Source organism: Triticum urartu, chromosome 5A, assembly GCF_056163025.1.
Source record: "Triticum urartu cultivar PI428250 chromosome 5A, HENAU_Tu73, whole genome shotgun sequence".
NCBI classification, from domain to species: domain Eukaryota; kingdom Viridiplantae; phylum Streptophyta; class Magnoliopsida; order Poales; family Poaceae; genus Triticum; species Triticum urartu.
In genome coordinates this window covers 531856610-531874655 of record NC_141877.1, presented here as the reverse complement: position 1 = coordinate 531874655, position 18046 = coordinate 531856610, and the positions used below count along the sequence as shown (strand labels likewise).

Below are 18046 nucleotides of genomic sequence, written 5' to 3'. Positions count from 1 at the left end.
GAATTATTCAGAGATCTTTTCCATCTAAACCGCCGTACTGAGTTTACTGATGGCTCTAATACGGAGTTGGGTGGCATGGCAATTCAAAAAAGGAAAAAGGTCACATACCCTCACGCCAAGCTGCACAGTCACCCCAAGGAGTGGAATCAGACATGGTTCTACTGCAAAGACACCTCCCCTGCTGGTGAGAATCCCTTGCCTGGCTTTCGTCCAGAGCGGCTCAGCAATACACACCCTTTTCCTCAAAGATTGACTGCCCAGGAGAGAAGCAAATATGCTCCCCAGCTGTCAAAGCTCAGAGCCTTTATGGCCAACGGTTTAACCAGGGTTGATCTCGCTCGCTGTTGGATATCATGGAGCATGCTGCCCCTTAGTCAGCGCTCCGGTTTGATGTGCGAGTATACTGATAGTGTTGATGACCCACTACGACATTCAAAACTCCAACTCTCCGGTGAAGAAATCACAGAGGCTGTGCGCAAGATACTGAATGAACCGGAACACGTCTGCGCTAGAACCGGCCTGCTTCCCTTCTGTGCCACCAACAAACCGCCAGCTGTAAGACTTTGATTTTTCTCTTTACTGAATCTGTTATTGATATGTCTGGTCATTGTTTGTAATATCAGTGTCTGCATAATCAGGGCGATGATCCGTTTTGGAGCAAAAAGCTGCCGCAGGAGAAACCAGAGAAAGCAGACAAACCGGAAAGAGCAACCCGGCAAAAGACTAAAACTGTGAAGAAGACTGCCCACCGGAAAAGAACCACTGCATCTTCTAATCCGGCCCCTGATGATGAGGTGGATAATCCAGACTTTGAGGTAGAGCTTGACTCACTTGGTTTATTTTTCATGCGTCTTATTGATGATGATATTTGTCAGGATGATGCCGAAGCCAGCCACGCGGATGTTGCAGAGGTAATTATTCTCTCTTCCGATTCAGAAACTTTGCCTTCACAAAAAATCCGTCAGGCAAACCGGAAAGTTAAATTTTCTCATCCTCTTGCTTATTTGGATCCTAAACTTCTTATGAAGACTCAACAACACGAAGCTCGCCGCACCACCCGACACAGCGGCCAGGTAGTTACCTCCGCCGGTTTACCGAACAGTCCGGTTCGGAAACGTCATTTCAAGGTCTCTAATTCGCTTGTCAGTGCTTGTCCTAAAGCGGGCTACTTTCGTCAACCTCTTAATCCGTCTGACTCCGATTACTTCCCACTCATCTTCTGGCGAGTCATCGGCTACTCAGCTCCCACTGCTCAAAACGGTGCTTGGGTAAGCTATATTTATTGTGATGTTTGCAGTACATTGCCTTAGAACATATGTTGTATTTAATTTTGTTATTCTTCTCAGGGCCAAACCTAGGCCAAGAAGGAAGGCCCGCCTGGATAAAGCGGCCGAAGAAGATGCCATTCTTGAACCAGGCAAAACACCCAATCTTGAAGCGGCTATTCCTGAGGATATTCCCAATGATCCACCGTAGCCAGATGATGATCTTATTGCTGAAGAGATACCTACTGATGCCTCAGGTCCTATCCATCAGCCCACAGGTTCCATCCGGATTGAACGCTCCACCGGTCCAGCAAACCCTACTGACAAGCCAACAGCTCCAGTGCAAACCGGCGGTACCAAGGATGATGAGGTTGTCATTACTAGTACTAGCCATACTGAGCCAAGCAACCCTGTCGCTTTATCCAAACATACTGCCAAGGAAGAGTTTGCTGCTTTTGGCAAAGGCAAGTGGAACGCCGATCTGACGACTTACGCTGCTCTGAACGCCCAAGATATCCACTCTGGCTATCTGAACCGGCTGTATACCAGCCGTGACTATGAAGTCGGTCTGGTTAACATGATGAAATATAAATATGAGGTAACTTCCATATGCTCCTTCCTGCTTGTATGCTTTCATTCTTGCTGACTCTCCTAGCCCCTAAGGGCCGGTTCAACTTAGTGTAGTTAAACCGGTACTTTAAGTAATTGAAACTGCCGCATCAGAATACATATGATCAAATGGCCATTAGCCCCCAAGTGCCAAGTTGAATGCTTGTATTGATCTTGGGACTTTGTAAACAATTGAAAAATGAAGATCGAAGATCCATTAGCCCCCAAGTGCCAAGCGCATAACTTGTTATGTGGTTGGTACTTGAATCCTTCTACCGATTTGTTGAAACATATATTTGTATGCCTGCAGGCGGAGCTGAAGGCGAAAGAAAGCCAAGTCATCAATCTGCAAGAAAACCTGAAAACCCAACATGCTGAAACCTTCAAAGCAAAAGAGGAATTGGCCAGTGCCTTAAGTGCCATGGAACAACTTAAGGAGAATTTCAAGAAGAAACGGGCGGATTGGGCCACTGAAAAGTCCGCTTTGATCAAACGAGCAGAGGATGCCGAGGCTGCACTAAAACCAGTGACGGATGAACTGACCAGCATAAAGCGGCATGTTCATGCCATGACTACTGCTATCTTTGGTAAGCCAGCTTGCCTTCTGAATTGGTTCTGCCTTCTTACAGAGTCGCCGGTTTATTAACCCTTTATGGTATTTCAGGGACACGCATTGGTCACTTGGGGTCAGATGTGCGGAAGAAATTGAAAGCCGCCTATACCTTGGTTGAAAAATTGTATATTGGTGCCCAACGGATCATCTGTACCGCGTCTCATAACAAACCGGCGCCCACTTTGATTCAAGATACTCTGATGAAACTGTCAGTGCTTCCTGCCTGGGTTGAAGAGCTGAAGAAATCTGCTGCTCGAACCGGTGCAATCAATGCTTTAATCCGAGCAAAAGCCTGGGTGCCGGATTTTGATCCTATTGAAGCGGCTCAGGGCTATCCTGGCTTGAAGGAAGACGGGTCAGAATTTGGTGAAGCGGATTTGCGAGCAATAAACCGAGAGGTATGTCCGCTAGCTTGTCAACTGGCTGAGGAAGCAGACTTGTCTCATTATCAAGCCCAATATGACAGTCAGAACAAGCGAATAGCTGCACCAATCCATGAATCGGAAAATCTGATCCCTCCAATCCGTAAGCATACTTACGCTCCCGATATTGACCCGTCATTGCTAATCCATGATGAGGCTGTTTTTCAAGCATTAATGGGAATAGACTGGACAACTGTGGATTTCCAGCCACTGGGTAAAGAAACAGAAGCTGAAGCGGCGCAAGATGACCCACAACCATCAGGCCAGGCTGGTGGCCAAGCTTAAACCGGAAGCCGGTTTAAAAACTGCCTCTCCTTTGTGAAAAATAATTATGTTATTATGGGCACCATGTTGCCTTGTAATAGGCTAGCTGATACCTTTGATGTTGATATGCCTTCATGCATAACTTGTTCTTCCTGTGGTAATGAACTTTCCAAAACACTTTTCTGAAATAAGAAATTCGTCAAGTGCCACCGCGGTTGTACCGTCAGGCGAAGTATGATGTCTGTATATATAAAATCAAAACATCCAAAACAAAATTTTAAGTATATGATCAAAAAATTTGAGATACATAATACCTGCCATCGTTGAGTGTGAGGTTGGCTTGGCCAACCTTGAAGCGGAGTTTTGCAAACCCACACCGTTGGAGGAAATAACAACTCCTGTATATATATGACGCTGTTTCTCATGTAAACCGCGCTGGGTTATAATAAACACCGTGTTACTCCATAGAGGATGTTAACAGCAAGGATCAAACCGGACAAATAGTCTCCGGATTGACGTGAACTGTGTTCCGTCAATTGATTGGTTAAAAAACTTTGTCAGTTTAAAAACACAATGAAAAGCAAAAACCCCCCTTCAAAGAAAAGTATGAAACACGACCAAAAAAGATTTATTTAAGCTGATCAAATGGTGTAACCATGGCCAAACACGACCAAGCTCCCGTTAGGTGTAACTATGGTTCTAGTTAGCCAGGTCCCCAAGTGATTCTTGTGGCATTTATGCCGACCAAATGGCGTGGTCATGGTTCGGGTTCGACCAAGCCCCCAAGTAATTCTGTGGCCTTAGGCCGATCAAGAGGCATGACTGGTTCAAACATGACCAAGTCCCCAAGTGATCTGGTGGCTCTCGCCTATCAAGAGGCATGGTATTGGTTCGGACACGACCAATCCTCCAAGTGATATAACACGATGCTTTTAGCAAAACGAACTCAAGGGGTAAACCGGAGGCCGCTTTAGAGCAACTCCGTGTAACCTCACATGATGTAAAAGAACAGATACCCCGCTTTAGCTGAGGTTCCGGTTTATTATATTTAATCATAATATATACATTGTCGTAATATGTACATAAGTATAGCCAATGGCTCAGGTATAGTAAGGCCGAAGATGAGCTATATTCCACGGCCTGTTAGTCTCCTCCTCTGATGTACGTGAGTCCTTATGCTCTCGAATATCGATCAGATAGTACGACCCGTTGTGCAGATTCTTGCTGACCACGAAAGGCCCCTCCCAAGGTGGGGATAGCTTATGCATATCAGTCTGATCTTGGATGGGCCGAAGCACCAAATCTCCTTCCTGAAAGGCTCTGGTTCTGACTCGGCGACTGTGATAACGACGAAGATCCTGCTGGTAAATCGCCGATCGGGCGGCTGCGATGTCACGCTCTTCATCCAACCGGTCCAAAGCATCTTGCCGTGCTATCTCGTTGTCCGCTTCAATATAAGCCGTGACATGAGGTGAATCATGACGGATATCACTGGGGAGAACCGCCTCCGCTCCATAAACCATGAAGAACGGTGTGTATCCTGTTGATCTGTTGGGTGTCGTATTGATACTCCATAACACAGATGGTAATTCTTCTACCCAACAACCCGGCGTTCTCTGCAAAGGAACCATGAGCCGGGGCTTGATGCCTCTCAAGATCTCTTGATTAGCTCTTTCTGATTGACCATTAGACTGTGGATGTGCCACTGATGAAACGTCGAGCCAGATGTGCTCTCATTCGCAGAACTCCTTCATAGCACCTTTGGACAAATTGGTACCATTATCTGTGATAATACTGTGCGGAAAGCCAAACCGGAAAATCACCTTTTTGATGAATTGAACTGCCATGGCCGCATCACACTTGCTAACAGGTTCTGCCTCCACCCACTTTGTAAACTTGTCAACCGCCACCAGGAGGTGGGTCTTCTTATCTTTGGACCTTTTAAAAGGCCCAACCATATCCAGCCCCCAAGTCGCAAACGGCCAAGTAATTGGAATCATCCTCAATTCTTGAGCCGGTACATGAGCACGTCTTGAAAACCTTTGGCAACCATCACATCGTCTGACCAGATCCGTCGCATCAGCATGAGCAGTTAACCAATAGAAACCATGGCGAAATGCTTTAGCCACCAGAGACTTTGAATCGGCATGGTGACCACAATCTCCTTCGTGGATCTCACGCAAAATTTCACGGCCTTCTTCAGGAGACACGCAACGTTGAAAAGCTCCTGATATACTGCAATGATGCAACTCACCATTGATGACAGACATGGACTTGGATCGCCGGATTATCTGCCGGGCCAGAATCTCATCTTCTGGCAACTCGCCCTGGTTCTTGTACGCCAGGTAAGGAAGCGTCCAATCCGGAATAACATGAAGAACTGCCACCAATTGAGCCTCCGGATCAGGAATAGCCAAATCCTCTTCACCAGGGATCTTCACCGATGGGTTGTGCAGCACATCCAGAAAAACATTGGGCGGGACCGGTTTACGCTGAGAGCCCAGCCGGCTTAAAGCGTCCGCCGCTTCATTTTTCCGCCGGTCTACGTGGTCCACCTGATAGCCTCTGAAATAACCTGCAACAACATCCACCTCACGACGATATGCTGCCATGAGTGGGTTCTTGGAGTCCTAAGTGCCAAACACTTGCTGAGCCACAAGGTCCGAGTTATCGAAGCACTTAACTCGACTTAGATTCATCTCCTTAGCCATCCGGAGACCATGGAGCAAGGCTTCATACTCAACTGCATTGTTAGTATAAGGGAACATTAAACGGAGAACATAACAAAACTTATCACCTCGTGGGAAAGTTAATACAACTCCAGCCCCCGAGCCTTCCAACTTCCTGGATCCGTCAAAATGGATGGTCCAATACGTAAGATCCGGCTTTTCTTCAGGTGCTTGCATTTCCGTCCAATCATTGATGAAATCAACAAGTGCTTGAGACTTAACCGCTGTCTGAGGCACATACTTCAAACCGTACGTCCCCAGCTCTATGGCCCACTTTGCAATCCGGTCAGTTGCTTCCCGGTTCTGGATGATATCTCCCAAAGGAGCAGAACTGACTATCGTAATTGAGTGCCCTTGGAAATATTGTTTAAGCTTCCGGCTTGCCATAAAAACTCCATACACCAGCTTCTGCCAATGCAGATACCTTTGTTTGGACTCAATGAGCACCTGCTGATATAATAGACCGGACGTTGAACCGGATGCTCCTTACCTACCTCTTTTCGCTCCACCACAATAGCTACGTTAACCGCCCGAACATTAGCAGCAACATATAGCAGTAACGGCTCCTTGTCAACGGGAGCGGCGAGCACAGGTGGATTGGCCAATAGCCGCTTTAAGTCCTCAAATGCTTCATCAGCAGCAGAACTCCAGATAAACTGATCCGTCTTTTTCAACATCTGATACAAAGGGATTGCCTTCTCACCCAGGCGACTGATAAACCGGCTTAGCGCAGCAATCCGGCCTGCCAGGCGCTGAACATCGTTGATACACTTCGGTTTAGCCAGGGAGGTGATAGCCGTGATCTTCTCCGGATTAGCCTCAATTCCCCTGTTGGACACTAGAAAACCCAATAGCTTGCCCGCCGGTACACCAAAGACACACTTGTCCGGATTAAGCATCATCTTGTATGTTCTCAGGTTATCAAAGGTTTCCCTCAAATCAGCAATCAGAGTCTCCTTCTCCCTGGATTTAACCACGATATCATCCACGTAAGCATGTACATTACGGCCAATCTGCTTGTGAAGACAATTTTGTACACGGCGTTGGTAAGTTGCCTGGGCACTCTTAAGCCCGAAGGGCATAGACACATAGCAGAAGGCTCCAAAGGGAGTTATAAATGCTGTCTTCTCCTGGTCCTTAACTGCCATTTTGATCTGATGGTAGCCAGAATATGCATCCAAAAAACTTAAACGCTCACAACCCGTCGTGGCATCAATAATCTGATCAATACGGGGGAGGGCAAAAGGATCTGCTGGACAAGCTTTATTAAGATCTGTGTAATCCACACACATGCGCCAGGTGCCGTTTTTCTTGAGGACCAGCACCGGATTGGCAAGCCACTCGGGGTGAAAAACTTCAACAATAAAGCCAGCTGCTAAGAGCCTGGCTACCTCTTCTCCAATCGCCTTGCGTCTTTCTTCGTTAAACCGGCGGAGGAACTGTTTCACCGGTTTATATTTAGGATCCACATTAAGTGTGTGCTCAGCGAGTTGCCTCGGTACACCTGGCATGTCGGAAGGCTTCCATGCAAAAATGTCCCGATTCTCATGGATGAACTCGATGAGCGCGTTTTCCTATTTCGGATCCAAGTTGGCACTGATGCTGAACTGCTTGGACGAATCGCCAGGTACGAAGTCAACAAGCTTAGTTTCTGCTGCCGATTTGAACTTCAGGGCCGGATCATGCTCCGTAGTTGGCTTCTTCAACGGAGTCATGTCCGCCGGATCAACATTGTCTTTATAGTACTTCAACTCCTCAGTGGCACAAACCGACTCTGCATAAGCCGCATCTCCTTCCTCGCATTCCAAAGCAATTTTACGGCTTCCGTGAACCGTTATTGTCCCCTTGTGACCCGGCATCTTGAACTGCAAATACACATAACAGGGCCGAGCCATAAACTTGGCGTATGCCGGTCGCCCAAACAGGGCATGATATGGACTTTGGATTTTCACCACTTCAAACGTCAATGTCTCCGACCTGGAATCATGATCATCCCCAAAGGCCACTTCAAGAGCTATCTTACCAACGGGATATGCTGATCTGCCAGGCACTACACCGTGGAATACTGTATTTGACGGTTTGAGATTCTTATCTGTTAGTCCCATACGACGGAAGGTTTCATAGTATAGGATGTTAATGCTGCTCCCTCCATCCATGAGCACCTTGGTGAACTTATAACCTCCCACCTGAGGCGCCACCACCAGAGCCAACTGACCCGGATTATCGACCTAGGGTGGGTGATCCTCTCTGCTCCATATGATTGGTTGTTCAGACCAACGTAGATAACGGGGTGTGGCCGGTTCAACAGAGTTGACTGCCCGCCTCCGAACCTTCCGGTCTCGCTTGTCCAAGCTGGTGGTAAAGACATGGTACTTCCCACTACTCAACTGCTTTGGGTTGCTCTGGTAACCTGACTGTTGCTGCTGTTGGTTGTAACCACCCTGGTTGTTCTGACTATTTTAACCATTATGTCCGCCCGGATTACCATTAAATCCTGAATCGGAACTTCCTCCACCGTAACCCGGCCCGGACCGTGAGCCACTGCCAGATCCGTGATCATACCGGAAATTATTAGAATTCTTGAACTCCTGCATAATAAAGCAATCCTTCCAAAGGTGGTTTGCTGGCTCCTCCTTCGTCCCATGTCTTGGACAGGGCTGGCTTAGCAGATAGTTCAGGCGGTTTGGGTTAGGGTTGGGTGCTCCACTACGATTTTTCGGCCTACCCTTGCGACGCTGGCCATTGTCCTGTGCGTTGGTATTAGCCACAAAATCCATGTTACCATCCGCTTTACGCTTGCCTCCTCCGCCATTGCCTACCCAGTGATGCTGCTGACCTTTGGAGTTGCTATTCTTCTTCCCCTTTCCTGTCTTGTCATCATCAGATTCGGGATCCTTGGTACTATCAGAATCAGCATATTTTACCAAAGCGGCCATGAGGGTCCCCATGTCGGTGCAATGACGCTTCATCCGTCCCAATTTCAACTTCAGGGGCCCAAACCGGCAGTTGCCTTCTAGGGTTAATACTGCGGTGTCAGCGTTGATGCGGTCTGAGGAGTGCAACACTTGTGAAACCCGGCGCACCCAATGAGTCGTTGATTCTCCTTCCTCCTGGACGCATGCAGCTAAGTCCACTATCGACATAGGCTGTTTACAGGTATCCTTAAAATTATTGATAAACCGGGCTCGTAATTGGGCCCATGAACTGATAGAATTAGCTGGCAAGCTTTTTAACCAAGTACGGGCCGTTCCTTCAAGCATCATGGTGAAGTATTTCGCACACGTCGTGTCATCCACATCAAGCATCTCCATGGCCATCTCATAGCTCTCTATCCATGTCTCTGGAGGTTGATCCGCCGTATAATTTGGTACCTTGCGTGGGCCTTTGAAATCCTTGGGCAGGCGCACGTTGCGTAAAGCGGGGATAAGGCAAGGCACCCCCAAAGAACTAGAAGTAACACCAGGTTCGATCGAGATGGTTGGACGAACCGGTGTGAGCTGCCGAGCCTGATGCTGTGCGGCTAACTCGGCCTCCCTGCGTGTTCGGGCCCGGTTCACCACTTCCTGAGCGTCATCAGCACCACCCGTCGGGTTGTTGCCACGGGGCGCTCCACGTCGTTCATTACTCGACACTGCTGGTTCAACCATATGTCTGCTATAGCTCCGGCTTGGACGGGGGGTCGAGTGGATCCGGTCGCGGCTGTACAAGTACGCTTCCTGTTGGGCCAAAGCTGTCCTCAGAAGTTCCTTGACCCGTCGCGTCTCTACTGCCTGCGGCGAGTCACCTTCAATTGGAATGGCCTCCAGCCATGCAGCAGCGGCACCAAGATTGTCCATTGGGTTGGAGTAGTGACCCGGAGGTGTTAAAGCATCCTGAGGTATAATGGTATTTTGACGAGGCGGGTCCATCTGACGGGGCTGAACCGGTGCACCGGTCCCAGGGGCTTCTGCCCGGTTCCCCTCCAGCGGATTGCTGGCTCTTGGTCCTGGAGTGTTGAAAAGGTCTCTGGCCTCGAAAACCGGAGGTAAGCGGGATCGGTGCTTCCTCCTCATGACTTCATGCGACGCGCTCTGGTCCAACATAAGCCTGTAAGCCTATGCGTCTAAAGGGGGGAGCTCTGCGGCCATCCTGGTATCCTCAGCTGCCAGATCCGTCTTGGCCTGGGTGATTTGTTCCTTTACATTTGCAATCTCCGTGTTGTGAACGTCCTGATCTGGCGGATTAACTTCCGCCATAAGCACAGCCAATGCATCAAATAGTTCTGATAGAACCTGAGCCGGCGGGCGCACAGGGCCTCCTGCCCCGGCAGCCGTCGCCGCTGCTGAACCAGAGATCGTTGCCGCGGTTGTCGAAGAATGAAGCGCTGCTTGTGTTCCGGTCATGAATATTCCAACCCGGTTAGGCAGATCAGAGGGGTCCGGAATACTGTCGCCATCGGAACAGCTCTCAATCCGGCCATCTTGTAGCTGATAAAGAGATTCGGTTTCTCCGGTCAACGATTCGTCACCGGAACAAACGGCAGTCGCCCCGCGAAAGTCCGATCCGTCCTCATAACTTCCTCCATGGATCACTCCCACAAAGGCACGCTTCATGGCCTGTTTAACCCGGGCGGATCGCGCACGCTGAGCCGTCTCGACGAGGTCGGTGCAGATGTCCGACTCAGGGCCCGGTTCACCGATCTTGCCAATGAAAACGTGAATACTACCAAAGGGGACCCGGTACCCGTACTCAATTGAGCCGGCCTCGAGGCCCCAGCCCGCGTCGTCGATGTAGAGCTTGCCGCGACGACTCTTAGTCATCCGACCTACAGCGTAGCCCTTGAGTCCTTCAAAGCGGCCCTCCAAGAACCGGAAACCATCGTGCGATAGCCCCACGGTGGGCGCCAACTGTCGTGGGTTTGTCACGGCAGATGTCCTAGAGAAAGGACTTAGTCGTGGAGCCATCGCGACGGGTTAGCTTGAAGGGGTTAAAGCGGACACAAGGACGCAAGAGAGTTTATACTAGTTCGGCCCCTTCAATGAAGGTAAAAGCCTACGTCTAGTTGTGATGGAATTGATGGGTGTTTCGATGACTAGGGAGCAAACAAGCTTCGCCTATGTCTCGAGTTGTGTCTGTCCTCCCTGAACCGCCGCCGGGTCGTCCCCTTATATACATGGGTGACGCCCGTCGGTTTACAGAGTCCCAACACCGGCTCATAGATATGTTCGGTTTGGTTTCTACTTATTCCTAACTTACAATACAAGTAACATATTGATGCCGGTTTACAGCTACAGGCTCTCAACCGATTATGGGTCTTGAGCCCTCATCTACCTTCATGGGCTTTAACATGCTTAACTACTGATGAAGTTAATCCGGCCCATATAGGCCGGTTTACGCCCAGTAGTAATATCCCCAACAGGTTGTGTGAAGATTACCTCACTTGCGACATTGCTTTCAATGCGGTTATGCCTCTAAGTCGTGCTTCGACACGTGGGAGATATAGCCGCATCGAGGGCATTACAATAATGACTCCGGTGCATCCAATAAACGCCATGCTTGTTTTGCTAGTAGCACTAGATTAAAGCAATGGATGTCCCTAAATCCCATTCCACCTTCTTTCTTGAGAACACACATTTTTCACCAGGCGAACCAGTGCATTCTCTTGTGGTTGGCGTCGTCACCCCACCAGAATTGCGCCATCGCATCTGTTATTCCCTTACATATTTTTTTAGGGATTTTAAAGACGGACATTGCATATGATGGTATTGCCTGAGCAACCGATTTGAGAAGTACCTCTTTCCCTTCCGATGATAAAATTTTCTCTTTCCATCCCATCAGTCTCTCCACAATTCTATCAATCAGATAGTTGAACTTGTCGTCCCACTATTGCGGGGAGCCCCAAATATTTTTCATTGATCGTTCGAGTCATAATTTCCAAAGTAACACACATTTGTGCTCTACTTTCAACCGGGGTACTTGGACTGAAGATAATACTAGATTTTTCCACACTTACTTTCTGTCCAGATGTCGAGCAATATGCGTCAAGTATAGCCTTTAAAGTATTAGCATTCTGGTTATTAGCCTTCATAAGGATAAGTGAGTCATCTGCAAATAGGAGGTTTGTCACAGCAGGAGCATCACGACATACTTTAACTCCTTCCAGTGCTCCTGTTGCTTCAGCATGTGTTAACAGGGCTGTCAAACCTTCAGTGCATAATAAGAACAGATAGGGGAAGAGGAGGTCCCCCTGCCTAAGGCCCCTTGATGGCTTAAAACATTCAGTCTCCTCGAGTTAAACCGTACACTATATGACCATCTTCCCCTAATAATAATAAACCAGCGGTATAAACTAGCTTCTGCTTCTGGTCGTACGTCGTGCCAATTTTGCAGAAAAGTCCCTGTAGTTTTTGATATTCAACCCGCGGTCCTTTTTAAAGTGAGAAAAACCGTTTCGAGCCCAGATCTGGCCCGCCCAGGCCCGAGTGCCGCCGCCACTACCAGCGCCCGACCCCGAGCTCCTTCTCCCGTGCGCCTCCTCCCTGGCCTCCCTCGCGCGTCGTCCGGCGACCGGCGCTGCCGCCGCCGCCGACCACCCAGGTCACGCCGCCGCTCCCATGCCTTCACTCTCTCTAATCTCCTTGTCTCTCCTCTCCAGGAGCTCAGCGCCAGCGCTAGCGCCATGGATGTCCCGTCCTCGAGCTCTCCTCGGAGGTTCGAACGCCGCCACGGGGCCTCCACCAGCCAGATCCGACGCCTACCTCCCGGATCCGCGCTCCCTCCACCTCCTCTACCCGATCCGGCGCCGCCGAACCCGCCATGACCTCCACCATGGAGTTCCTGTAGCTCGTCCCCTGCCTCCTCGTCCTGTGCTCGAGGGAGACGCCCCTCCAGCGCATCGAGGACAAGGCCCACCACCAGCCGGTCGTCGTTGCACTCGCCGGCGACCTCACCGTCCCCTCTGCACTGCCCTCCACCTCAACTGATGCTTCTCATCAACAGGGATAGATTTAGCTGGTCATAGCTTGTGGATGTTCTCTGTTATTTTTTGCACACAAGGTGTTTGTGTGCTTGTCCAAGCCAATGTTCATGAGCTTTATCTTTGCTGTGAGTACTGCATCTTTCTGTCCATCTGATTGTCCCATGTTATACTATCTGTTGAAGAAAATAAATCTGTATTATTTACCTTGATTTTTCTGATTGTAGATAAATGACATGGCTGAGAAGGTCCCTTCAATGAAAGAAGGAGGAGTATAGTCTTGGCCATGGCTGGGAAGGAAGGAGAACATGTAAATTGAGGATTTTTCAGAGAGATTAGGACTGCTTGATTTATCAAAGAGAAAACCTTGATCTGGAGCTTCGTCGATGCAGGCCTTCATGCTGGGCCGAGGAGGAGCGCGCCGTCGAGATCGTTGATGACAGCGACATGGGCGAGGCCGGGGAGGAGGTCATGGTTGATGCTTTACTGCCTGAACATGTTGACCGGGAACAAGAGGATAAGGTGGATGTGAGGGCGGAGGCGCATGCCATGGTGCAGGATGTTGTGGAAGCCCGATTATTTGAGGAAGTGACAGCCACTGGGAGCATGGATCGACAGACTAGACAGACCAAGTCCATTGATCGGTTGATTCAACAACGAAGGAAGAGGCAGAAGGTTATAAAAACGAGCTTGGGGATTTACTGACCTGAATCTTAAACAGGGCCGCCCAGCTGATGGACTCAAGCTCCAGGTTTGCTCCTAGCACGTCTTAATTACATTGGCTCTTGATAAAATGTCTAGCATGATGGATAATGAGTTCATTCTGTGATGCCACATAGATATGCAAAGTCATAGTCCTGCATGTATGCACATCTACTGATACATACAAACCGATCGACGGGCACACACATTAGTAAGTTCTGCTACTAGCCTAATCAAGAGCCTTTTATACAACCCCGCAAAAAAGCCTTTTATACAGCCTTGCAGATAAAAATGAATTGAATTATGAGCATCTGACAACTACGATCAATTTCCTGGTTATACTTCCTGAAATAAAGGTGGCCGACCAAATGAAAGGATGGATGCTTTCCTTTATGTGAGATTATATAAATTATCTTACTTGATCTGCAATGTTTCTTTGGAAATTTTTTATGAAAGACACATGACACATAGTTTGCTGGATAGGTCTAAGATAAATATTTCAGTTATAGGAGGATATTTTTAAATGGGTAATACTATTACCGCCATCTGCTTGGCCTGTTGTGCTTTGGGTAGAGCTTTCATATTTCAACACAAAAAAAACAACAATGCAAGTTGGGACCAGAATAGCACACACATCCTCAAAGGAAACATCAGTTGGGAGTGCTCAAGTATTCAGTTTCTTGGATGATGTATTATGTTCTCGCTTATCATGTACTCCCTCTGTAAACAAATATAAGACCTTTTAGATAACTAAAGTACTGATCTAACAGGTCCTATATTTGTTACAGAGGGAGTATGTTTCTAGATATCCGTCAACTCCAATGTTTCATTTATCTACTCTCTGAATATGAAGAAGATAGGCTTGCAAAGTAGCTTTTTACGTGAATAATGTGACAAACATTTATATCTTATAACTGCAAACAATTTTTTTGTTTAGTCCGTCACCGAGCAAATGTTTAGGAGTTGGAAATTATTTGGATACACATGATCTCAGAAAAGAAAGATTCACACATACTACAACCAAAGGACCTCCTTCACTCTCTGTGCAACTACAGAAATTATCCTTATGAGCAGCACCCTAGATTTAGTTGTGGGTTCTAACATATTAGAGATGTGGTTAGAATACCTACTGCTCTGAACAATTAAGTGGTTTGTATAAACCACCGATTCCCTCGTGCAGTACACACTTAATTGTTTCTGAACTATATTACTTTTTATGTTCATTCTTCTGTCCTTTTAAATCTCTAATTTAGTTGCAAGTATTTTATTTGTTATCGTTTGGCTTCTTAAGAAAAAATCTAGCAAGCAACGACTCGACTGATGAAAGAGATGTTGACCATCTTTGCTGCAGTGAGGTACCTTCTTGATCATGTTACTAATCTGTATCTACATTATTCAGATGTGAAACTCATCCTTCTTAAAACATCTGCAACACATATGTGCACTCTGAAATGTTAAAATATTTGCATTCTATAGCACTTCAAGTTTGTGTAGCATCCCCATATTTCCCGCGGCCCAGTTCCTTGAACTGGCTAACCCTTATTGATGTCATATGTCCTGAACTGACTCTCATGACCAAGTTCCTCAACACGTCTGCCCCTCACAGGCATGTTGTGCAGTGGCTCAATTCATCGCATTGTGATTGAACACATTAGGATTAGGTGAACACTGAAAACATCGGTGAGGGTGGTCATGAAGAAAAGCTAAAACCACCAGACGAAGGGGCGCTGGTCTCTGGTTCTTGGCGAAGGCCACCGCAGCTCATCTCCAAGACCTCTGATGTCGTGTGTCCCCCAAGTTATTCACCAAATCTCCTCGCCCGCTGGCTGCTGCTCTTCTTCTCCCTCGAACACATCTCCGCTTCTGATCCTTTGCTGCCGCCCCTAACCTGCTGCTTCTGCTCTCTGATGCTGCCCCCTGTACCTCTCCTTCTCCAACGAACTGTTGTTCCTAATCTTCTCTGAACCCAAACTGTTGCTGCTCCGCTTCCTCTCTGAACCTCAGTCTGCTGCTGCTTCTCTGATTCAGAGTAAACCAATAAACAGGAATTGTATGGACTTCTAGGTCGTGTTTCCTTTGGTAACAGTTATTGTTAGTTCTAAACAATTTTTCAGTGCCACGATTAGGCTTCCAAGGGTTCAGAGAATGATGAAGAAGCCTTTTATATCACACACTATATAACATCATGGAATCACAACCTTATAACAAATAATTTAAGAGGCTATGTTCTGGTTTGCTGTATCTCCACCAGTTTGGGTTGGTCTGATGGCTAACCTAAACTGAATAGGGAATCAGGAGTACTTTAGTTGGTATTGGAAGTGGTATGTTTACTTTCAAGCTGAAAATCTTGCAAGTTTGGTCCTGGGATATTTAATGCTCCCTTTTCTTATTATCTTCCAATCATACTATACATATTTAGTTTTTTTTACTTTCTCTTGACAAGTGAACTGAATTATTCATGGAGAATCTGGTTATGGTAGATTTTATTATGGAGATTCATCCGATGTAATAGAATAGCTTTACTTGCTAAAATCAATACATAACTATAGTGTTGTATGGTTACAACATGTAGAGTTTTGCAAGTGAGAGTTACAGGAAGTCACTATTGCAAGATGGCATTCAGTCAACACACGTACAATCAACTGATCACCGTATCTTTTTTTCTGCTAATTTAATTTGAAAAAGCTATTGCAAACAATTTTTTCTTCTGAAATTATATACTCTGTTTATTTCTAATGTGATTTTGTTACTGTTTGTATGGTATTTCTCTGTCTAAATTTTTTGTTACATAAATCAATCTGCATATATCTGTGCAGGCTGTGAATCGACAAACAGCCCAGAAAATATGGCATGCTACATATCCTGTGACAGTACATTATCAGAAATACTTATATTTTTATAAACGCATCTCTCATCCATCATGACATAGATGTCATGCGTTGCAAGTGTTCTTTTTCGTTGTCTCGCGATGCATTGAGTACATGATGGATGATCGTTCAGTGTGTCATGTGTACTCAGTCACTTGTGTCATCTTCAGATTTTAGAAGTCAAAATTCTAGCTTTAGCTCTATATTTAAGAATTTTTCTACGGCAAATGCAAGAAAAATAAAGTGTCCTTCTGTTCTCATTCTGAGGAAGTTCTGAAAAATTGAGGCATTTGTATGAATTTCTATTCTTCATTATAAATTATCCTTTTAAGTTTAGAAAATAAAACATGATATACTCTGTATGTCTCTGTTCTACACTACCACTACCATTTTATTGCTGCAAAACGCCAATGAAAAAGTCATTACTATTTTCCATGTTTTTATACAATCAAGCTGAAAGAGCAATAAAATGATCTGTTTTCACATCTCCTCAGATCTTACCGAAAGGCAATGTGCTTATAATGTACATCTAGATAACAATAATGTGTTTGGGAATGATTCATTTGTCGACGGTCAGCATGTGGGGTGTGAGGGACGATACTTATATCACTTAGTGGCCAAGGGAATGACATCACAAAAGTTTATCTAACATCCTAGGAGAAGATGGAGACATGTTCCTATATTGCTTCTCTACAATTACTTTCACCATTTGATCATCCATGTAATTTATAGCATCCATGCATAGCTTATCCTTAGGTTGTTTGTATCCACTTATTCCTTTTGTTGACATGGCTAGGAGGCTAATATGAATGTCACATAGATTGTAAGTTAACCTCCTTACAAATAATTAACGTTCAAACATTCCAGTGGAGGAATCTCAAGAGTTAGGAATGGTACCCCGACAATTGTGAGCGGCACAAAGGAAGGGTCGCCATCACCAAGGAAGTACGCTGACAATTGTGGACTCCAAAGAGGAACAAGCTCTATATTTAGTGCATTGAGTTGCTATTTTAAATTCTGAGAGGTGTTGAATTTCGTTGATTTCTAAGATATTGACTCGGAAGAATTATTATTTTGCTTGATGTAAACTCAGATTAATTTGTCATGTCATTTGAACCGAACAACCTTTTTGTGACATCACTTCATGATTTTTGTGGGATATTTTTTTACAGGTAGATTTTTGTGTGATATTCTGTCTATTCCATGTACTAAGTGGACATATGTTGCCAGCTTATTTTTTTATCTATCAATTTGTTATATGTTGTCAAATTCCACCGAAGTGCATATGCCAGGATACACAACATATATTTAGATCCTCCACCATGTGACTTAGAGGAGATCCAGGAAAAGATGGAGCTCAAAATCATCTCTGGTTATAGTTAGAAAATGCTCATCGGCATCTACACATTTTTCAGTGTATAATACTCCCTCTGTAAACTAATATAAGAGCATTTAGATCACTACTTTAGTATTCTAAACACTCTTATATTAGTTTACGGAGGGAGTACAATTTAAGTCTGAATCTAGAGGAGATCACTCAACAAAGTAGTGTATACAATGTACCCAGAATGAAGCATGACCAGCTGCTACGGTAATTAGTATCAGTATGTTAGTCCAGCC

At 46.2% G+C, this 18046-nt stretch overlaps 1 long non-coding RNA gene across 1 annotated transcript; it reads left to right on the top strand.

Moving 5' to 3' along the window:
- Positions 1-12346: 12346 nt before the first annotated feature.
- LOC125510339 (uncharacterized) lies at positions 12347-17601 on the top strand. The gene is made up of 3 exons (XR_007284555.2): positions 12347-12985; positions 13085-13167; positions 13250-17601. It is a non-coding gene; the product is annotated as an uncharacterized LOC125510339 (long non-coding RNA).
- The last annotated feature ends 445 nt before the right edge of the window (positions 17602-18046 follow it).